This window comes from Canis lupus, chromosome 10, assembly GCF_003254725.2.
Source record: "Canis lupus dingo isolate Sandy chromosome 10, ASM325472v2, whole genome shotgun sequence".
NCBI lineage: Eukaryota > Metazoa > Chordata > Mammalia > Carnivora > Canidae > Canis > Canis lupus.
In genome coordinates this window covers 66,610,222-66,634,156 of record NC_064252.1, presented here as the reverse complement: position 1 = coordinate 66,634,156, position 23,935 = coordinate 66,610,222, and the positions used below count along the sequence as shown (strand labels likewise).

General features: G+C 44.7%; 1 long non-coding RNA gene across 1 annotated transcript; it reads right to left on the bottom strand.

Moving 5' to 3' along the window:
* Window positions 1–390: 390 nt before the first annotated feature.
* Window positions 391–23,528, bottom strand: LOC112675671 (uncharacterized). Its single transcript, XR_003145988.3, has 3 exons — window positions 23,388–23,528; window positions 17,980–18,044; window positions 391–585 (listed from the first exon to the last, which is right to left on the bottom strand). It is a non-coding gene; the product is annotated as an uncharacterized LOC112675671 (long non-coding RNA).
* Between the last annotated feature and the right edge of the window lie 407 nt (window positions 23,529–23,935).

Here is a 23,935-nt window from a genome sequence, read left to right as displayed (position 1 = left end):
GATGTATTTACACGCTTTTGGTTCACGGTCATATTAACGCAAGAACATAGTGACCGTTATTTTGACGCAGTAAGACTCTTGTCTCTCATTACAAACCACAAACCGATCTTGCAAGCTCCGGCCTGGCACGCCGGGTCGGCTCAGTCGGTTCTGGTCTCACTGGCTGTGCACACGCTTTTGTCTGTGTTCCTCACACACAGGGAAGTGGAAAATTGAGACCGGCCCCCGAATAGCTCAAGCCTCAAATTAACATTTGCCCAGTGATCTGGATATTTGGATTGTAATAGAATAATTCCCAATTTGCCCCAATTCTCCACCTCGCCCTGGCCCACGGAGAACATAAAACAAACGGATTTTACGTAGGGGCCTTTATCAGAAGAAAGGGTTCTGGGACGTGATTGTATCTACGTCATAGTTCAGCCCAAGGCAGGGAAGCAGTACCTGCATTTAAATCACTCCTCAGGGTGACGTCTCAGCAGATGAGCTGCGTCCTCCACTCTGGCTCTCCGTGAAATCTCCCAAATGACATGTTGGCATTTTCACGTGGCAGGAAAATAGGAGCTGAAGTCAAGAAAACCGCAACATCTGGAACGGGAGAAAAAGATTTCACTGGAAAGAACTTGACAAACTCTGAAAACAAAGTTCTAGACTTTACTAATTTATTTTGGCTGCAAAGCCGAGCTCAATGCAAAGCTCAAAGAGGATTTGTCCGAGGCTCCTTTCAAAGAAGTAAAAAGCCAACCCGCACTAAAATTAATGCGTCGACTGCATAAACAGTCAAGATAGTTATCTGATACCGAGGGAATAGAGCCACACTAGGCCTTTTTGTTATTTATGGGATTATTATTGGAGGAAACAGAAGCAATTAGATATCCCCCTGCCTTCAGAGCAGGGGAAGGAAAAAAGGTGTCAAACATAGTTTTTCAATTTGGTCTCTTGATCATTTCGTTCTCGCTACATCTTAAAATCCAAATATACATACGCCCCCAGTGCCCCACTCACTGGCCTCTCAGCTGTTCCTCTGACTATTTCTCCTCGATCCTTTGAAAACGCCGTGCATTTTGAATGATGTATGGAAAGACTTAAAAATACCTTAAGAAATGCAAGCTGCATCCTTAAAAACAAAATGCATTTTTAAAAATTGTATGTCTACGTATCTGCGCGTATGTGTTGCAGAAAACAGGAACAGAAGCTTCCAGATCATTTGTACCGTAGAAAACACTTGCCCTTCTTGGGTCTGCCCAGCCTTTGAAGCCATTGTCTGGAAGATTCCCCACAGTGTGAGGCTCTTCAGGAGTCAGGACGTGCGTGTCCCTTGGTGCTGGCGACACACGTCCCAGTCAGGTGTCCGGATGGGCCCGAGGGACGCAGAATCGGGCCCGGCAGGGAGGTCCTCAGCGTGGGGGGCGCAGCCGGGCGTGCGGGTGGGCGGCCAGGGCCCAGGCTGTGACTTCGCCCGCCTGTTTCCCAGGCCGGTTCCCCAGATGCCCCATGGCCTCCCGGGGGCTCCCCAGTTCAGTACATTCTCCTCTGCTCAGATCAAGCACAGAAGGCTTTTGTCGCTTGCTTAGGGTCCAGACGGACACCTTTACAATTCCTTTACTGAGAAGTAACCCCCCAAAATACTTAACACATGATGCTCCAGCCTTTCTTCTGTGGATGATGCTCCATTTGCCAGGTGAGTGCCGAGCTGTTGACAGGCCGTTCCGAGAGCAGCAAGACAGGCTGCCTTGCCCTCGCTGTGCACACAGGGAGCTGGCTCCCCACTTTTTCCAGAGGTGCACGGGCGTACTCGTGACTTTCCTTAGCTTTTAGCTAAGGCGACCGACCGATGGTACGAAAATCTGCAGAGTAAGCCCTAGGGCCCCTGAGGTGTGTGATCTGGATTTCAGTAATCATGTGAATCGTTAGGATTTCTTTTTTTTTTTTTTAAGATTTTTATTTATTTATTCATGAGAAACACAGAGAGAGAGAGAGAGAGAGCACAGCAGAGACACAGGCAGAGGGAGAAGCAGGCTCCGTGCAGGGAGCCCCACGTGGGACTCGATCCCGGGTCTCCAGGATCACGCCCTGGGCCAAAGGCAGGTGCTCAACCGCTGAGCCACCCGGACTGCCCTTGTTAGGATTTCTTTTCTAAGTGCTTGCGAGGTATCAGGGTCTTTACCGAGTGCCCCTCACCCCCCCGAGCTTGGCACCCGTGTTCCTCCTGAAACCCTTACGTGACAGTTACCAGTTCCCTGAATCCTCACAATGTTCCACGGGGTGGACGTTGTCATCACTCCCGTTTCACGGATGAGTAGACCAAGGCTCAGAACTAGCCAATGAGCAGAAAGGGCCAGCCCCAGATCTTACACCCGTGTTGGCTGACCCCAGACGCTTCTGTCCTAGCCGGATCACACCTCTGCCCCGGGCGTGGCTGGTCTGGCCGTGGTCATTCCTACGCTGGCTCGGTCCCGCTGCCCGCGATTGGCTAGTCAGGAGCGGGGTATTTAGGGCAGGCTGCACGGTGCAGGGCACTGTTTCAACGCGAATAGGTGATGAAGGCACGACTCCTTTCATTCCAGGCTCGACCATAAAAGTAATATGCCTTTAGAGAGTGTATGATCGTGTACACAGCATTTTAATACGGATCATCTCACTTAATGTCATGAAGAGACTAGAGAGTAATTACAAGGAATAATGCCAAAATATGCAAAGTAACCCGGGGCTTAGAGAAAAAGTGAAGACGGAGGCGGTGAGGTTAATGAGGGTGAGCTTCTTCTAAGGGCAGATGGGTGTCTAGAAATTTCCTGGAGGTAATCCTGGTGCTCGATGGCGAAGGAGAGGTAGCGGGAGTTTCCCCACTGGCAGGTCTGTATCGAGTTCGGCGGGGAACAGTTTTGAATCTGAGACGACGGTGGCCTTGGCTTTCCCTGGTTCTGTTCAGTTGGCATCACGTGCGAGGACCGGTTCCGCAGGAGCGCGGAGTCGATGCTCCTAACACCCACCCCCTGAATCTACAAAACGGCCCTTATGCGAAGTCCTATTACCGGCTGATGGTGAGCCCACGACGGACACAACGGTGCTGTCCTTGTCCCCAAGGGGTCTTCTGTTGGGGGACAAATAGATAAGCTTGAAAGAACCAGGGGGAGCCAAGGTACTTGGGCGGTTCTGGCTCCAAAGCAGGCTTCGTGGGGGAAGGGTGATAAAGAACCCTTTCTGGGGCCCAGAGTAACAAGACCTCCTTGGAAGGACACATGTTCTAGCAAACTTGGGGCTCTCAGGTCAGTTATGATAAGGTTTCCTTGGATGTACGTAAACAGAATGTCAGACGAGGTTGAAAATCATTGCCAGAGAGCCTAACGCGTCCATAATTTTAAAAAGTACAATCCGAGTGTAATTGGCTTGCATCAGAATGAAGGAATTTCATCCTCAAATGGAGAAGGCAAAATGCTGGCCTTGTCCTTTGTCTTCCCACCACCCCCCCCAGATTGCTTTCTTTCCTTCCACACAATTAACCCCGAGGGACTGAGAGCAATCAGGTGGCTGTAAGAGTAACCAGACTTCCCTCCCTCCTCGCCTCAATGAGCTCGTATTTTCTTCATAAATATATTTGAAGGTTAGGCTTTTTTTTTTTTTTTTTTTTTTTTGAGATTTGAGCCAAGATGAAAGGACACCAGGGTGGCAGAAGGTGCCTCTGGGGAGGTGGGCAGGTGTTGGCTGCAAAGGGCCGCCCTCCAGAGGGCGACTCGCCGTGCTCTTCTCTTGCCCCGCCAGCGGTCTCCTCCTCCGGTGACCAAGCAGCCAGGAAGCACAGGACCCTTTGGAGGATTGAGCCAGGGGCCAAATCTGAGTATCCCGTTTGAGTTGGACACAGGCTAAGATGCTCTCCGGGGAAACACTTGGCCATAATGATGGTTTTGTCAGGAACTTGCTGGTGCTGGGCGAACCAAATACCGGGACGCTGGCTCTGAAGCCTTGGAGCACCTGGTGGAAGGGGCATCATGCTGAGGCCAAGTCCCTGGTGAGTGGCTCCACGTGGCAAAAGCGTGTCTTTCCCAATCACGGTCTCCCCCTGCAGCTCCGGGCCCCAGAGTTAGCCAACTAGGAGGTGCTGCTCATTAGAGGGAATTGGCTTCGTCCCCCTTGTTACGGTGCCATGTCTGTCCTATGTCCCTTGCAGAGGCAGGCGGGTGAAGGCTCCACATACCTCCCTGTCCAAAGGGGGGACACCCTGGGGAGAAAGTGCTGCCCTGGGGCCCCGGCTCCAGAACACAGAAGGTGGGACACGTGATAACCAGACTCCAGATATTCGGTGAGAAGCAGAAATGAGCTGCTGGTGTTGTCCGTGTCCTCTGGGAGCCTGCTCGATGCAGCCCTGAGAGCTGACTATAAGGCCTGGTCCTAGGTCCACCTAACATCCAACCTGAGGACCAGTAAGGAGATGCTTCCTCTGTGGCGGCTGCTGCTCTGTGTCCCTGCCCAACCTTTGAGGACCGACCCCTGTCACCCACCACGCTCTGTAAGATTCTTCTCCTCCTCTGAGATCACAGAGCACTTGTCTGATCACTCAGATAACAAGCATCTTGTGTGGCAATATATTGTCTCTCCATCTCCCCAGCCCTTCAAAACCGAAGTCACTTTCTCAGGCACAGCAAGATCTAGCAACGAGGTTACCACAGTTCCATCACTGTGATTTTTGTAATATCCAATTACTGCCCAGAGTATCGATTGGTTGATACTTTTATTTTAGTTTTCTTTACTATAGATTTGTTGTTTTTTTTTAAAGATTTTTTATTTATTAGAGGGAGAGAGTGCACGCACAAACATGAGCAGGGGTAAGGGCAGAGGGAGCAGCAGAGTCCCCACTGAGCAGGGAGCCCAATGTGGGACTTGATGCCAGGATCCCGGGATCATGGCCTGAGCCAGACGCTCAACCACTGAGCCACCCGGTGCCCCATATTTAAATATTTTTTTTAAAAAAGAGAACTTGATATCTCCACTAACAATATTTTCAAAAGTATGCTATTGAAACTTTCTCTAGCACACATTCAAGTAAATTACTGTAAATTATAAATGTTTCTGTTTCATCTAAAACCATCCCCTATAGCGCTGTTACTGTATCATTCCCTTACCCATCCATTTGGTGTTTATTGAATATCTGCTATGTGTAAGGGATGGTTCTAGGTATGGGGGAGTCAAGGATTACAACAGTGAATAAAAGAGATCGAAATCCCAGTTCCCGTTGAGTTCCAGTTGGGGAGAGTGATGGAGAACAAAAGGAATTAAGTAAAAATATATAGTGCGTCGGACAGTGACAAGATTTTGGAGCAGAACAAGGCAAGAGAAGGGGACAGGGAGCACTGGGCTTAGCTGGGGGAAGTGGCTTTGAAATTTTAACTAAGGTGGTCAGATGAGGCCTAGGATTTGAGCAAAGACTTGAAGATAGAGGGGGAAAGCCATTCTAGGAAAGGAGATTTCCAGCAAGTACCCAGAGGTGCTACAATGCTGGGATGTTTGAGAAACAGCAAGGAGACTAGTGCTCTGGCCTTGGAAGCACCAGAGTGGCTAAAGTAGGGCCATAGCCATTTGGCACACACGGGTTCTTACCGTGTCTCTACTATCCTCTTGAGTGTCTTTGGACAAGTTAGTTAATCTCTCAATAATGCAGCATCTTAAATTGGAATAAGAAAGAAAATGCATGTAAAGTGACTAGTTTAGTATCCTCTATGTAGTAGGGGTTTGGTAAATTATGGTTGTTACTGTACACAGTAAGCACTTAATAAACACACAATGACTGATATGGTGGCTATAGTGCTTTGATCTTCAAAATTATCATGACTCTTGCTTTTTATTCAGACTGTAAGAGTTAATGAATAATATGTGTAGCATTGTGCTACACAGATTTCAAGTGAAATATGACTTGGTCTCTGGCTTTCAGAAAACTCTATTCAGTTGGGGAGAAGAAGGAGGAGAAGAAGGAGGAGGAGGAGAAGAAAAGAAGAAGAAGAAGGAGGAGAAGGAGAAGGAGAAGAAAAAGGAGGAGGAGGAGGAGGAGAAGAGGAAGAAGAAGAAGAAGAAGAAGAAGAAGAAGAAGAAGAAGAAGAAGAAGAAGAAGAAACCATGGAGGAGGAGAAGGAGAAGAAAAAGAAGAAGGAGGAGGAGGAGGAGAAGGGGAAGAAGGAGGAAAGAGGAAGAAGAAAAAGAAGAAGAAGACGACGACAATGATGGAGGAGGAGGAGGAGGAGAAGAAAAATAAGAAGAAGGAGGAGGAGACGAAGGAGGAGGAGGAGAAGGAGAAGAAAAAGGAGGAGGAGGAGGAGGAGGAGGAGGAGAAGGGGAAGGGAAAGAAGAAGAAGAAGAAGAAGAAGAAGAAGAAGAAGAAGAAGAAGAAGAAGACAATGATGGATGAGGAGAAGAAAAATGAGGAGGAGGAGAAGAAAGAGGAGGGGGAAGAGGAGGAAGAGAAGGAGAAGAAAAAGAAGAAGGAGGAGGAGAAGAAGAAAAAGAAGAAGAAGGAGGAGGAGGAGAAGGGGAAGAAGGAGGAAAGGGGAAGAAAGAAGAAGAAGAAGAAGAAGAAGAAGAAGAAGAAGAAGAAGAAGAAGAAGAAGAAGAAGAAGAAGAAGAAGAAGAAGAAGAAGACAACGATGGAGGAGGAGAAGGAGAAGGAGGAGGAGGAGGAAAAGAAAAAGGAGGAGAAGGAAGAGAAGAAGGAGGAGGAAGAGAGGAAGAGAGGATAGATATTAATACTGTTCACAAATTACCCAGTTCTCCTTTCAGGTAAAGGAAGGGGTTTCATTTCCCTGGCCCTTTGGAGTTAGGTGTTCACGTAACTCGCTCCGCTCATGACATGTCCACGCCAGTCATGTGTATGAGGGCCTGGGAGAGGCCTAAAGCACCAGTGCATAATTTGCCCCAAAGTTGAGATGGAGTCTCATCACCCCGGGTCTTCGGGTGATTATAAGAAGCTAAGCTTCCTTACCAACCCATGCTGGACGTGCGGCATGAGCGAGAAATAAACTTGTGTCAACCACTGAGACTGGCAGTCCTTTGTTACTCTAGTTGAAGGTACCCTATCCTGACTGAGACCGTACGTGGATCAATCAGAGATCCCAGTCCAGGGCTGACGCCATTATCACTGTACCAGTGGCAACGTGGTGACATCAGGGTAACACGCGAGGGAGGGTAAGAGTGATGGAAAGGGATACATAGATCCTCACTGTGTCCAGGAAACGTTGAAAAGTGCCAAATATATTGTGGTTTGATGGAAAAATGTTTTTCAACCAACACGTACATTTACTGAACTGCCGTTTATGTTTGATGTTTGACCAACTGAAAGTCTGTGGAAATTTTCCGGATAATTACAAGTGGATCCAAAAACATTTCTATTACTCTAGCATACATCGTTTCTATTTCTTGAGCTTCACCAGCATGTGCCTTCATTGATTTTGTAAATTAGTACTTGTGTCTCCGTTGCAGTCCAAAAAAGGATTAGAGTGGTTTAAGGCTGAAAACACTGATACAGGAAGACTAGAAACCGTGACCTAAGAGAATATAGACATGCTGTGTATTACTAATGGGAAAAAAAAAGGTTTTGAGATATGTCTGTCTAAAATGGAAAGTTTGTTTGCTTTCAAATGTTTGTGCTAGCCAAATTCAGGATCCAAGGGTCACACTTTCTCAAAATAGGAATTTTTTTAAAAAATTATCTATTTATTTTAGAGAGTTGAGGGGCGGTGGCGGGGGGGGGGGGCAGTGGGACAGAAGAAGGAGAGAGAATCCCAAGCAGACTCCATGCTGGGCATGGAGCCCGACATGGGACTTGATCCCAAGGACCCTGAGATCTTGACCTGAACCAAAGCCAAGAGCCAGAAACTTAACCGTCTACGCCATCCAGGCACCCCAATGAATAGGAATTTAAGAAACCATCCATGGACCACGGGTTCATGGCCCAATGAGAATCCATTTGTCCCTCGATTACTGAGCCCTTCATTACCAGTAAATTTTTTGTCTCACTCTAACACTCAATTTAAATGCCCTTCTTTTCCCGACTCAACCTGTCATCACACACTGTGGGAGAGGGACGAAATGTTCCCATTAACCACCCACGGGACTAATGATGTCCCTGTAGAGAATTTTCATTTTGCGGCATTCGTTTCAAACAGGGACATGAAGACACTTTTCTCATGGTGCCTCTATTCTTTCAGACCTGAATAAAACTGCCCAAATCTGTGTTTCCCTAAACACATTGAATAGCTCTTAAAAGAGGAGGTAGGTGGGGATCCCACTTTACAAAGACAAAACAATGTTAAGGCATTTATTTTCAATTTCACCAAAACATAAAACAAAACAAAACAAAAAGCAAAACAAAAGCGTAATTCCCTTCAGAAGCCAAACTTGATTTTTTTAAAAAGATTTATTTATTTATTTGAGAGAGAGCGAGCATGAGCAAAACATGAGCGAGAGGAGGGGCAGAGGGAGAAGCAGACTCCCTGCTAAGTAGGGCTGGATCCCAGGACCCCGGGATCACTACCCAAGTTGAAGGCAGTCGATTAACCCATTGGGCCACCCAGGTGCCCCTCTGAACTTGATTTCTGAAAATGTGAAGTTTTTATAGAATGTTACTTTATTTTAAAAAATTAAAAGATTTTATTAATTTGAGAGTGTGTGTGCACGAGAGAGAGACAGAGAGAAAGAATAAGCATGGGGAGGGGCAGAGGAAGAGGGAGAAGCAGGCTCCCCACTGAGCAGGGAGCCCGACTGTGGGACTCAATCCCAGGACCCTGGGATCACTACTTGAGTTTAACCCACTGAACCCCCAGGCACCCCTAGAAAGTCACTTTATTTATTTTTTTTAAGATTTTATTTATTTATTCATGAGACACACACAGAGAGAGAGAGAGGGGCAGAGACACAGGCAGAGGGAGAAGCAAGCTCCATACAGGGAGCCTGATGCGGGACTCGATCCCGGGACTCCAGGATCACACACCCTGGGCCAAAGGCAAGTGCTAAACCTCTGAGCCACCCAGGGATCCCCTAGAAAGTCACTTTAAATTCAGCATGGCCAAAATAGTCTAAACATGGTACCAAATTCATCTTAAAGCACATTGCAACCTATTTCCCTATTAACCTTCAGTAATATTCCTGTTTGTTTGGATTCAGCCAAGTGAGTGTTGATGTCTTTCCTTTTTCAAATAATCTTTTTTTTTTTTTTTTCCATTGAATTGCCAGCAGGTGAGAGAATCAATCACGGACAACCTTTTTACATCCTCTCATCTTTCCTCTTTTCACACTGTCCCCATCTGCCATCCTTTAACCTCTCTGAAGCTCCATACCAAAATCTTTTTGATCCTACAGGTGAAATCTGCTTTTGATTATAGGACGCTAGTGGAGAAGATGGCCACGATGAGGTTCCCCAAACTGGAAAAGTCAAGGAAAAGAGGGTGGGGGTGAACCGTGCAGCCTAAATGGGGATTGTCCTCTCCGTGGTGGCCCTACCTGGACGCAGCCCGGCTCGGGGAGCAATCCTGCTATTTCCCCAGAGCGCTTCTGGGCCTGCTGTTCGGACACAGTTGCCCTGCCTTTCCCGGCCAAGGGAGGCTGCTACTGTGCCCGCGGGGCTCCCAGACTCCTCTGCTTCTCTCTACCCACTGGCTCATCTAACCCCTGGGGATCCAGATCTCTCCGCCACGCCTCGGGCTTCTCAGGTGCCACCGACCACAGCCTAGCTTCGGCCTGGGCTCAGCATCGGGGAGAGCAGCCCTGGCCTGTCTGCGTCAACTTGTCTAAGCCTCTTCTGGTATTGGGCACTGCTGCCTCTGGGAAGGGCCCTGGGGGCCCATCGGAGAAGCTGGATGATTCACCCTGAAGTGTCAGCGGACTTGGGTGGCTCCTCAGGAGGCCTCGGTGCTGGTGGCACAGCAGAGAAGGCAGTGAGAGGACCGGAGGGCCTTGGCTGCAGCGGTGGGCCTCAGACCTGCTCGGCCCCGCTCCTGTCCACCCCGTGCATCGCCTTCAGCTCTCTTTTCTTCCCTCTGGACCATTAAAGAGTCTTCTAGTGGAGTTCCATTGTTCAGAATCATCATGCCCAAGTGGCTACAGAGGAACAAGAAAAAGAGCAAACCAACAAAACAAGTTCCTGTATTTCCTGAAATTTTCCCCCAAGCTTATGAAATGACTGAAATGTGGGAAAAAAAAAATCTATTTGATCTGAAAATCAGAAATGTCTCTGTCATCTTGTATTTTAACATTGAAATTGCTTGGTATGCCCTTCACACCTTTCTTTGTTGTTTGTTGTTTGTTTTGTTTCCGTAGTAGCAAAATCATAGCTCAACCGGGGCCTGGCTCAGCTATGAAACGGCCGAGCACCGTGCTCTTCTGGTGGCCCATGTAGCCATGTGGAGGGCCCAGGTTAACTGAAGTTGGGGAAAATGGAAATGTTGACATTTCTTTAAACAATAAAAATTACAAGTGATTGCCAAAGTGCCACGAGCTGACATTTACGGAGATTGTTCGCCGATTATATATATGAAATATCATAAGTAATTAGCTCGTGGCAATTACCTGCCCCTCATTATTTTGCTTTTAGAATATTTTTAAAGCTTAGGTTACTAAAATTTCAAATAATCCTGGGTTGTGCTGTCATGGGTCTTTATCCAAATGAATCGTGGTCTCTTGTAAACAGTCCTATGATCTGATTTCCATTGGGACAGGAGTTGTAAAAGGCCAGGGATTTTCGATGGATTTACACATATACTGTTTCAGTGAAGTTACCAAGGTTGACTTTACAGCCCTTTTCCTTGGAGTCTCAAATACACTTGCCACCCAGTCTCTTTCTACCACATTCGAGGGAATGGGTGATGAAAGGGGCTCGAGGTGGGGGTGGGAGAGGTCTGCCTCCATGAAATGTCCAACTGGAATTCCTTCTGCAGACGGTGGTCTCAGTTAACTAGCTCGGTGGCATTTATTGCTGGAAAGCTGACTCTGAAAGATACTTCAACATGGAGCCAGGCGTTGGAGGAGTTTTCTTTCGGAAAGCCTCATTCTGCTGATACTTTCATGCGAGGAAGAGATGCCTGGGAGGAAAGCCGGCGACTGGAATTTGGACTTTCCAAGAGGCCACTGGAGGAGATCAGGCTGGATCCTCCGACTTGCTTTCTCCCCACTTCCCGAACACAAGGAGAGGTGGACTGGCTTTCCCAAGATTTGCTCAGCTCAGGCTGGAATCATTACAAACAAATATTAACGGCACTCCATTACTGGCTACGTTTTCAATGAAGTTTAAATAGTCTGAGTTATGATGATTAGCGAGAAATGTATGGATAATAAAGGTAAATGAGATTCATATTTAATCCCCAATTCTGAACGACTGGTTTGATTGTCTCGTTCACTTGGCAAACAATTTCATTCCTAAATGTTATTTAAGCCACAGGCAGAATTTCTTTAACATGGCAGAAAGGAGGGGATTAAAATATGAGATAGAGGCAGCACTTACCTTGGACTGATTAATAGACTCAGGCTGGTCCCCTGCTGCCACGCTTAAAAGCATCAAGACCTGCTCTGCAATCCCAGCCTATATATATTGATACTCACTGGGTGCCAGGAAAACCACTCTGATTAGTCATACTAAACCACCACTTAAGTCGTGTGCATGCCGTGGACCTACACTCTCCTTAATCAAGCCATAAATTTGGGGACTCTCCGAAGCAGGACCCCCTCCCCGAAGGAGGGATGGGGGCATTTGGTTCACCGGAGGGGCTCTCTCTCTCTCATCCTTAACTTGCCATTCTCTCCCAAACCCATTGGCTGTCTGGCTCGAATCATAGAGCAATTGGAATAAAAAATCTGTAATTTCATGCATATGGTCTGATGAGGCCAATGACTCGGACTAAATAAATTACCTTTGCGTCGGTAGCAGAAAGGGAGAGGAAGGCTGGGGGCTTCCCCATTTATCTGAAGCTTTCCTTAAGTTCTGTTGAAGTCACAGACTAGTGGGACCACTACTTATTACTCAGAGCCAGAAAGGTTGACCGTGGTTTTCTAGAAAACCGTATGAGTGCTATGAGGTCTAATTCCTATCTTAAGGGAACTTCCAAATAATCTCATTTGTATTTACTGAGGCATAGCCTTCAAAGGGCTATCGGAAGAAAATGCCTTTTGAAAAATTTCCTTGGAGCTTGCCTTTCCATTTAGCCTCTAATCTTTAAAGGAGAACAAGTAAGCGAGCTAGCTTTTTCAACCTCCCCACCCCCTCTCCTGTTTCTTGCCATGAAATTTTCCCATCGAGCGTCTTTCTCTCCCACTTGGCATCTCTGAGAACAAAACATCAACTCTGAGTAACTGTGACGCGCAGAGAGAGCTTTGAACTCGCTCCTAGTATGGGAAACTGGGAGGACTATAAAGTGTTCCCTAACTCCATGGTCGAAAATGACAACATTCTTTAAAACTCCGCATGAAATTCAATCTAATTCTTCCTTTCTCCGATTACAGGATCCTTGGTGTAAAATATTACATTTTTTAGCAACGGTGCAAAGTTAATCTATCATAGTGCACCTCCAGGTGAGATTTATTACAGATTGCTTTCCGAAAATGGTGAGCTCTCTCTCCCTGCATATGTGGGACGTATTCATCTCGTTATTATCCAGTTGAAAAATACCCAGTGTACGCAACGCCTGAGAAGTACGAGTGGGCAAGCCTACAGAATATGACACTTATGCTAATCTGCGCCCTGCTGTGGAAAAACATACACAAGGATTCCATTACCACATTCATTAGGCTGCCGCACACTCCATCCTGAATAGGGATTATGAACCACAATAGACTGAAAGCGGTGGATTGAGCCCACTTAGCCAAATTGCTCTGACATTGGCCAAATATGTTGGCACCGGGAAGATCATCAGCTCAGACTTTGCAGAGGATGTTACTCGTTGAGAGTTTGTCCTTCCCTGTGACTGTCACATCACTCAGCCCGTGGCGTATGTCGTTAGCTCAGATGGTGAAAGCTGGCGCCCACAATGTATTTATGATTGGAATCTGGAAGGACTGTTTGCAAGGTGCTACCCAGCTCTTTTCATGCACCTGTTGTGCGGTGCCTCTGACCCTCCCCATCCACACTTCTTTCCTGATTACATTCAGAGAATGAGTTGTGTGGTGATAAAATTGTAGAGCTGGAAGAGAAATTAGAATCAGACGAAAATGCCAGTTTGGCACTCAGCTTGCCTGCGTCTCCTCTCTGGTTTCCTGGGCTACTGGATGGACTTGCCACCTATCAGCCTGACCTTTTTATTTTATTTATTTATTTTATTTTAATTCTTTTTGCGGGGGCAGGAATATTTGCCACTGGTGTTGCTAAAAATATTTTAAATAATGTCCGAAGCAATAAAGAAAGGAAGACAAGCTGCTGCTCAGGAGATGTTCGGGAATCTGGCTACGCAGGCAGAGGGGAAGGGGGTGAATCACGCCTGTGGATACCACCTAGAAGACGGTAGTAAAAACCCCCTGTGTGAAACGGGTTGTCAGCCCGAGGTTCTAGGAAACCGTGGTCTAGGCTTTTCCTCTTCGGTTCGGGAGTTCAGCAGGAAGTTGTGAGTTGTTATACCCAACACTTTGATTTACATCATTGATGCGTCTCTGAAAAGCTGCAGATAAATCAAATTTTGTTTTTGCAAACTGAATCTCAGACATGCTCCAGGGAGCTTCTTTGGGCCGAAGTAACCCTGCACTTGGTCCTGACGTGTGTGTAAAAGTGAAGGACAGGATCTCACGCTTGAAAGGCAAATAATAACTGTGGAGTTTATCATCTGTCTGTTAGGTTCACCTTATTGGGCTAAGAGTGGAGTTCCAGGAAGAATAAAATAGGAATGAGGCGGACACTTGAACAGAGGATTGTTGAACTGACATGACCACAGCTTTCTATTTTTTCCCCTCTTGAGAAAATGGAAATGTCAGAGAATCGCAAGCCTCATTTTTCTTTGCATGCTGAGGTTGCGTCATGTGTTTTGGGAAGGCATAACTAACCTCTGGAGTTTTCCAAACACAGACCCCATCAATACTGGCTTATGATGCCCATAAATCCGGGGCAGGGAACACGGAAGGCACCCGGGCGCCCTGCCTGCTTCCGCAGCGGGAAGATGCTCTCGGAGAGGCTCTGGATTTTTCTCCCTCACGTCATGCTCCTCAGCCCCACTTCTCGGGACCATCGTCTCCGGGCAGTCCCGCCCTGGGCCTGCCAGCTCCCGGAGACACCAGGACGCATCAAACAGGTTGAGGAGGCCCTGTTTTCTTGCCAGGGGAACACGGCCCTTTGCACCGCGATTGTAATACAATCTTTCCTCTCTGGGGCTGCGAATGCTACAGTGCAAAACCGTGTTTGAAAACCTCTTTTATCATTCATCGTCTCCAGACTGAAATCATTTTTGACAACCTCTGCAGAAAACAAGCAGCTTTCTGGCTACTGGCGAGTCGATTAAAGGGAGGAAACACATGTTCACTGTCAGACGAAGCCCCTGGAGAAAGCACTGACAACCTTTTAACCCCCTTTCCCAGGGAAAGGGCCCAAATGTTTCTCTGGAACAAAATCACCACATTGTCTTATGCATCTTTTCATTTCATGTGTCTTTTCATTTCTTCCTTAGGCAAGACACGTAAAAATAATAATCCTCGGCACCTCCGTTTTTATTTTGGATGTTAACAGATCTGTTTTACACCCTACTCGGGAAGACGGGGAAGACAGTATCATTAATGAATGTCTTTTATGAACTAAGCCTTCCTTTTTTTTTTGGCCCTCTGACCACAGTTTAAAATACCAACACACCAATGAGTTCACTCACCTCATATAGTGATTCCCCAAACCCAGCCAAGAAGCCACAGGAGTGAAATCGTCTGAACAGTAGGAAGGCCCGACTAGCTGACATTACTAACAAGCTGAGCGGCAAGACTGGGCTGTGGGAACTTCGGCGCCTCTCAAGATCCCGAGCCCAACGTTACTTATGCATATGTTGTCAAGCAGACACATTTCCACAGTACGGAACGAGGAGCAAGGGCGGGAGAGGGAAGGTTCTACACACAACGGAACGAGAACGTCAGGTGTGTGGGCTTGCTTCGTAGGAAAAAAAGAAAGGTAATAACTTTTAAAACGCCAGCTGTAATCATCACAATTACAGAACCATCTAGCTCTCAGTTCCTTAACCTATAACCTCAGTATGTTTTACCTCAGTATTGCTGGCCCAAGTGGTTTGGTCTATTATGAGAAAATGATCCTCCTCACCCCCTCCCTCCTCAAGACTGCATATTTGCTTTTAAGACCCAAAAGGCAGGGTGGGAGGTGGGGGTGGAGGGACGAGCTTTAAAGTTATTGTCTGTCTGGCTGGGAGAGGTGGCCTTGTGTGGACTGCCTAGAGCAGAGGAGGTCTCAAATGAAAAGAGGCGAGAGGAACAGCTCCACCCACGTGAACTGGTACGTGGCAGCTTGTGTTCCCCATATTCTACTGGTGCTCTTTGTTTTTTTGTTTGTTTTTTATTGCTTATAAGTTGATTTTTATTTTTTTTATTAAAGTGAAATTTGCATAACATTAATGTTCTGTTTATTTTTATTTATTTTTAAAATTGACGTTTTAGGGTGAAGAATTAACAGTGTTGCGTAACCACCACCTCTATCTGGTTCCAAAACATTGTCATTACCCCAAAATAAAATTTTGTACCCATTTAGCAGTTAATCCTCATTTCCTCTTCTCCCCAGCCTTTGGCAATCACCAATCCACTATTTCTATGGATATTTCATGTATATAAAATCATACAAAGGCTAAAAAAATTAAAAATAAATAAATAAATAAATAAATAAATATGTATATTTCTGGATATTTCATGTATATAAAATCATACAAAGGCTAAAAAACTTAAAAATAAATAAATAAATAAATAAATAAATAAATAAATATCTATGTATATTTCTGGATATTTCATGTATATAAAATCATACAAAGGCTAAAAAAATTAAAAATAAATAAATAAATAAATAAATAAATAAATAAATAAATAAAATCATACAAGAGTGCCTGGGTGGCTCAGTCAGTTGAGCATCCCATTCTTGATTTTGGCTCAGATCATGATCTTGGGGGCCTGGGATCCAGCCCCGAGTCAGGCTCTGCTCTCAGCGGGGAGGAGGAGTCTGCTTGAGATTCTCCCTCTCGCTCTGCTCTTCCCTCTGCACAGCACTCTCTCTCTCTCAAATCAATAAATCAATCTTTAAAAATAAATAAATAAAATCATACATCATGTAACAACAGTCTGTGCCTGGCTTTTAAAATTTACTATAATGGTTTTTGAGGTTCATCCACCTTGTAGCTTGTATCAGTGCTTCATTTCTTTTTATAGCTGAATTAATATTCCATTGTATGTATATACCCATAATCCATTTATCCCTTCATCTTTTAGGAACATTTGAGTTGGCAATTGTTGGCTGCTATGAAAATTCACGTACAAGTATTTGTTTGAGAACAAATTGAAAACAGGCGTATTCAGTTCTTTGGGTGACACACCTAAGTGTATGTAGAATTGCTATGCCAATATGGTAATTCCATGTTTTCTTTCTGATGAACTGCCCACCTGTTTTCCACAACAGCTGAACCATTTTACATTCCCACCAGCAATGCACAATTTCCCTATATTCTCACCAACACTTATTTTTTTCTTTTCTCTTTCTTTATTACAGGTATCCTAGAGGGTGTGAATATCACAGGGTTTTGACTTGCATTTTCCTAATGACTAATGATGTTGAGCATCTTTTCATATGTGTTGGCCATTGGTATATCTTCTTTACAGAAAGGTTCCAGTGCTTTGCCTATTTTTGAATAGAGTTGTTTGTCTTTTTTATTGTTGAGTTGTAAGAGTTATATGTACTTACATATTCTGGATATTAGACCCTTATCAGATACTTGATTTGTCTATATTTTCTTGCATACTGTGGTTTTCTTTCCACTTTCTTGATAGTCTTTTGATGCACAACATTCTTAATTTTAAGTAAGTCCAATTTATTTATTTTTGCTACCACTTTGGAAAAGTCATATTTAAGGATCCACTGACATATCCAAGGTCATGAAAATTTACTTCTATGATTTCTTCTAAGGATTTGACAGTGTTTAGCTCTTCTATTTAGATCTTTGATCCCTTTTGAGTTGAATTTTGTGTATGATCTGACAAATCAGGGGTCCACCTTTATCTTATTGCATGTGGATATCTAGCTGTCTCAACATTTGTAGCTGAAAAATATATTTCCCTATTAAATGGTTTGGCACTTTTGTTGAAAAATCAACTGGCCACAGACATACAGCCTCAATTCTATTCCATCAGTCTATATCTCTATCCTTATGCCAGTGCCACACTTTTTTGACCACCATCACTTTGTGATAGGTTGTGAATTGGGGAAATAGGAGTCCTCAAACTCCTACTCACTCCCTTGATGAGCCCACCATAATGAGCCTATAATTCAGGCCCAGACCTTTTACTGTTTTTCTACTTCCCAGCAGGGTCTTTAGACCTAAAACTTGGACATATCTCCAAATATATTGCCTTTATTATATCATTTAAAAAATGTCCTTGGCCCTTTAAATTTTACAACCAGCCAAAACTTCCTCATTAGAGATATTTTTCTGTTCTAATTCTAAAGTGATATTTGTCAAGGAGTAGCTTTAAAGCAGTTGACTTTCTGTTATTTGAAAAATATACACCCTGATCTTTTTCTATCACTACATTCAGGTTGCTTTCCTGAATAGCTTCAAAGAAACACTAGAGCCTGCAAAAATATTGATGGCTGTTTGGAGAATGAACTATGTTGTAATATTTTTACCATATTACTATTTTCCACTCTCCCTACTGTCAGACAAATTGGGTAAATCTCAGTTTCTATGCTGAGCTCAATAAAAACTTCACACCAAATCCTGTAGGAAATGTGACATACATACGCTTCTGTGTTCTGGGTTTCCAAGTGACTTTGCATGGACATACCTGAAGCGGATCTTGTTTTTGTTTCTGTCAGGTCATTTGTGTCTCCAGGCTTCCCATATTCCCACCTAGAGAGGCAATGAGGACCAACATTTCATCTCTCATATGTTGATGATGTATGAAATTACTCATAAAGGGTAAAGCATCTTCCATAGTAAAAAAAAAAAAAATCAGCCTTAAAATACAAGTATAAAACACTACCTGAGTGAAGTAGTGTGTTGGCTTTCAGAGAAAAAAAGAATACCTTAGACCACCACACAGAATATTCCAGGAGGAATATTTTATAGGAGGGAGTAACATTACATCATCCAATCCTTAGTTTTATTTGTGAAAAGGGGCCCAGAGAACTGGTCTATCCTGTGCCCTTCCATAACTGCTGTTATCTGGTTAGCAGACAACGTTCTCAATGAGAGACAGATCAAACACAAAGATAAATTCAGAGGGGGCACTGAAGAATTCAAATCCCTACAGGTAGTTCAAATCCCTGCAGAGGGATGGCTGATTTAAACCCTAGTAGAAGTTTGCCTGGGAACAGCTGTGCATGGTGAAGGGGGGACTCCCCAGCTGTGAGCACAGGGTCAGCACATGGGAGGATTTGGACCCAGTTTCCAAACTCGGTGATTTTGAGTGAGGGACAGGTGGCTGACGCTTCTTTTGATTCTTTTCAGAACACCATCTCAGGGAGTAAAAGTTTGATAAGGTGGCAAACGTTGGAAGGAAAACTAAAGTGATAAGGAAGGCCTTCCTAATGGCACGCTTGGTCTTCTGCTGAACTTGTTTCTTCTCCCTAGCTTCTTAAAAAATAAAATGTCATTTTTATGCTAGTATAACAATGGCCATTTGTTAAGTACTTACTCTGTGCTTAAAATTGTGATTGGAAAAACAAAACAAAACAAAAACAAAAACAAAAATAAAAAATAAAAAAATAAAATTGTGATTGGCTCTTTATAACTATTATAAAAAACTATGATGGTATATTAATGCCCATCCTACAGCTGAGAAAACTAAGGCACAAAGGGTTAAGACTGTTGCTTGAGAAAGCACAGCTGAAACATGGCAGAGCCATTTGTGGACTAATATAAGACATGTTCATGGTAGAAAAAAATGGAAAGCAGAGAAAAAATATAAAGATGAAAATAAAAATCAACTACAATCCCACCATCCTTAGATAACCCAGATTATCTCCTTCGACCAAGGTACACATGCTTTGAGCTCCAAAAGGTCTAAGTGGCAGCAAGCCATTGCATGTGGCGGTCCCACTGTAATGCCTGTGAGTCTGTGTTGTTTGGTTCCTTTTTGACCCTTCTCATCTTTTTCTGTTCCCCAAATTTCTTTCTTCCTTCTGCATTTCCTACCCCTCACTCGCAGTTGTGCTTCTCTGTGTCTTGCCTCTTTAAAGCGGAACGTGGAAGGAGGGTTTCCAGTGGGTGGCAGGAGAGGCGTTCGCTCCTTCCCTCCAGAGTGCCCCAGAGCTCTCCAACAACCCCAGCCACAGTCCCCGTGCTCCCCGCCTGGGCTCGTCTCTCCGCAAAGGACGTGGAGGCTGCACGAGCTGCACTGACAGGGCTGTGCATGCATGTTTACGAGCAACAGGCGGTGGAAGTAAACACAGCCAAACCATCTTTCATCCATAGCACATATTATTGATTTTTCTCTAATTAAAACAGTCACAACAGTCATTGTTGTCATGCCTATGTTTCTCATCTTTTATATTTTAAATAGGAACCAGCTTGCTTGGTAAAAACCCAGCAATTCTCTTTCTTTCATCCATCTCCCTTCCTCCCAGGCGAAGGCCACCTCCTCTTAAAGGGTCTTTTTTGGGTCTTTAGTACTTTTATGATATGAAGAGCTCCACTCTTGTCAATCCCCATTAAATCTTTAGGCCGTAGGCTTCCTCAACAAAGCAAAGGGTGAACTGTGGGCCCTGGCACGGAAGCCCCTTCCCAGTCACCGGAACTGGGCGCTCGAGGCATCTGTTTCTGTGATTCCTCCTGGTTGACTGTCATTCGTGTTAACAGCTGGACTTGCAATATGGGAGATTTCTTCATCAGCAGGACTGCCACAGGCTTTGCCCCATCAGCCCTCTGTCCTCTGGTGGCTCAAAGAGAGCCAGAGGCAATGAGGGAGGATGGGCAGGGGAGCAGTTGGTCTCCAGCTCCTTTGGGGGAATAAATGGCCCTGGGTGGGGACTCCGGAAAGGCATGTGACCTCAGATCTTTATAGGAGACTGGAAATGATGGACATCTGGAGCTCTGGGTCGGGCACCAAAGACAAGAATGTTAAAAAGAAACGAATTTCCTGTTTGATGCATAAACAAATAGGGAGAGTCCCTGAGGAATGGATTTATCTGCTTGTAAAGGCTTCTTGGTGGTTTGGCAGAGTGGAGAGCACACCAGGAGCAGAGCACCACCCTCCCTGCATCTGCCACTGACTTTGTGGCCTTAGACAGATACTGAACACTTATGGTTTTCCGTTTTCTGCTCTGTGAGAGAACAAGATGCACCTGTGGGCAGTTCCCAGTATTCCATGGAGTACTTAGACGATGGAGGAAAGGAAGCAAGGAGACAGAGGGTCCTGGATCCTATAATCCGCAACCGTTTTATGTATAATTTCTAGGCCAGGGCTATGTACTGGTGAATAAGGGAGATAACATCCAAATTTAAAGAGTTTACAGCCTAGTGACAGAGATACACAATAGACAGATAAATATGTCCTGTGATGTCAGGAAGTAGTAAGTGATACGCAGAAAGAGAGAACTGTTTTAAGACTGGTTGTCCCTAAGAGCTGGGTATTTGGAGCTATCTCTGGGGGATGCAGAGCTCACAGTAAGTCCTATTACATGTCCTCTATTTTCATACTAGCACCCGGCATTCTTACACATTAAAGACAGACTTGAGAGCAAAACTGCAGCGTATGAAGATCACACGCAGGATGGTCACATATAATTAGAGGAGGGGACCTGGCCCATCCGCTTTGCCTTGGGGATCAGAGGAAAAGGAGAGAGAATGATCTCAGGCGGAAGGTACAAGAGCTTCGGGTGTCAGCATATAGATGGCTCTCCTTTTTATTAAGGACTGTCTTTCCGAGCCACGGCCTCATATGGGGTCCCCTAGGCAACTGCCCATATTCTACGACTGTCTATCATGAAAGGATTATATAAACAGAGTTTAATAAGCTCAGATCAAATCCATGAATTTGAGTAGAAATATTCAGGAGACAAACTACGTTGAAGACTGAAAGTGACTTTAATCCCTTCCAATCTTCATTTCTCAGCTGACGACCCCGAAGATGCAGAGTTGGAGGAGCAAAGCCACGACCGTAGAGTTGCGTGGCCATGTCAGAGCTGGGCCACTCCGGGCCTGGGCTGCTGAGATTATCCACACTGCTCGGCTATGGTCCTGGCTACTGGCTTACAAACCCGTTACACAAATACTTAGAATCAAAGTGTTTTCCTCGGTGACTGGTCTGCTTAATTATCCAACAAAAATCAGTGACTGTTCACCCAGGCTTGGATCTCTAATACTCTCTTAATTTAATTCTCTTCTGGTTATTCTCATCTGGACTGTTTGTTCCTCTTTACGATAGAATCTAAATTATACATTCAGACCCATCTCATGAGTCGGACTGGGATCTGAGGCATCGAAGAATGACTTGGCACTCACCTGGTAAAACTGGACTACAAAGATTATCCATTTAAACAATGCAGATTTAAAAAATGCCTCTGGATGAATCACCCACAGCAGATAGCCATGATTTCAACTCTTCAGTTTATGGAGTCGAACCTTTTAAATATGCAAAACAAGCCCTGTTGAGCTAATCTGTGCTTGGAAGTTTCCCAATTCTCTCTCCAACTGAAAAGGAGGGATATGGATCTGCAGGAGGAAGTGAAGACCTACTGTAAGAGATTACACGGACTGCTGGGTTTAAATTCAGAAAACAATCCCTTCTGTGTTGATGGTGCTTTATGCTTTAGAAATACTGTATGGTCTCTTCAGTCTTCAGAAGACCGTAAGGATATTTCTACGGTATAAGCAGTACGTAGAAATGCAAGAAATGTGATCATATATGCAAGAGACACAAGAGACTGAAGCCTACAAATATAAGATTTTTACTTTTGGAAATGACCTCATAACCTGTTTAATTAAACCATTCCAAACTCAGCAGTAACAGTGCTTGTTTTACGGTATCTTTGAGAGCTGTAGATCCCTCATTTGTACATGAGTGTCTTCAAGATGGTTGTTCAGGATCCCACAAAGCTGTTTATTTCATTTAAAAAATTGTTCAAGTTGTTAGATTAAAAAAATTGAGTTCAAATGCACCCCTTTATGGCTTTTATCCATTGGTCCTGACTCAGAGATCGGGTGTTATGCACGGTAATAATACTAGCCACCGCACAGGAAGTGTTTTCGGTGCGTCAAGTCTTGCAAACATTACTTCCAGTCCTTGGGACCTCTTTCAAGACAAAGATTATCTTCCAGTTTAAAAAAAAAACAAAAACAAAGAAACAAATAACTGGAGAGATAATTAAGTGTGAAAAGACACAGGATTAGCTAGCATCTGAACTGAGGTCTGTTTTCCTCTGCTAGAACACATTACCCAAATTAAGTCTAGTATTTGAAGATAATTTGGGGAATCCTGTCAACATCTCTGTCCCAAGTTGGACAAACTACCCCTTTGGTATACATTTTTGGTGGGTAATCAGAAAAATGCACACATGTGCGTAGCTCTAAAATACACACCTTAGTTCATGTCTGCGTATTCTAGGTTAATAGCCCATGACTATCCCTCCAATCATTCTTCACCAATGTGAGTTGCTGTCATGGTCAATGGTGCTCCAGAGCTGTCCTACTTTGTCACTGTCCCTTATTTCACGTGGCACCCAGAACCGAGCACATTGCACGTCAGCCCACTGGATGGGAAAGAATTCCGAATCAGCACAACCACTCCTGCTGTTCCACACCCTGCTCTCATGAGCTCACCAATGCTAAATGGCTTGAGCAAGGTCATCTGCAATTCATGGTTCCTGTGAGACTCAGCCTTTGATATCAGTTCTAGGGCTTTTCCCTCTAAGGAGACAAAGTTCACACCTGGCTAATAAGGTTCCTTCTCAAGTCACACCCAGAGTTGTGCAGACATTTTTTTTTGAACACAGTAGAAACTGTTTTGCTTTATATGCTTCCCTGGTACTGCAGGAGACAGAAGCCTATAGTAAACAAGCCCCCATGGGATCTCTGGCTAGCAAGGAGGTCCACATGCTTATGGAAGCATGTTTCCACTTAGTCTCACCACTTTCGTTCTCTCAAGAAAGACCTTGTCGGTCTCTGTACTTTTTCACATCACGTACAGGAGAGCCAGGCTTAAGAGAGTAGGGGTAGACTTAACAGACAGTAATACCTCCCCACACAACTTACCTGTTTTTTGATTTCCATAAAATGAATCCAAAATTTTGCAATAAATTCTGAAGGCTGGGATCCTATCTCTCTTGTGTGGCCGAATTTTCTCGGGTTGGCTAGAGTCTTAACTTGAGATGGATCCCACTGAGATGGTTTTGCTCAGCTCTGTGCTGCTTACCTGTATAGGGGAAAAGAAAGGATCAGTAAGGAGATGGAGGCCATGGGTGATACACAGAGACAACAGCGCCGTTGGTCTCATGCAAGAGTTCAGTTGAGGCAGATGTCACTTCCTCTTCCTTGAAACTCCCTTCGGGGACACCTGGGTGGCTCAGCGGTTGGCACAGGGCGTGATCCCAGATCAGGTGATCGAGTCCTACATCAGGCTCCCTGTGAGGAGCCTGCTTTTCTCTCTGCCTGTGTCTCTGACTCTCTTTCTTGCTCTCAAATAAATAAATCTTAAAAAAAAAAAACTCTCTTTGCTTGGCTCTCAATAAAACACTCTTGATTTTCCCTCTATTTCACTGGATTTCCTTTCTTGCTTTCCATAATTAGTTTCTCCTGTTACT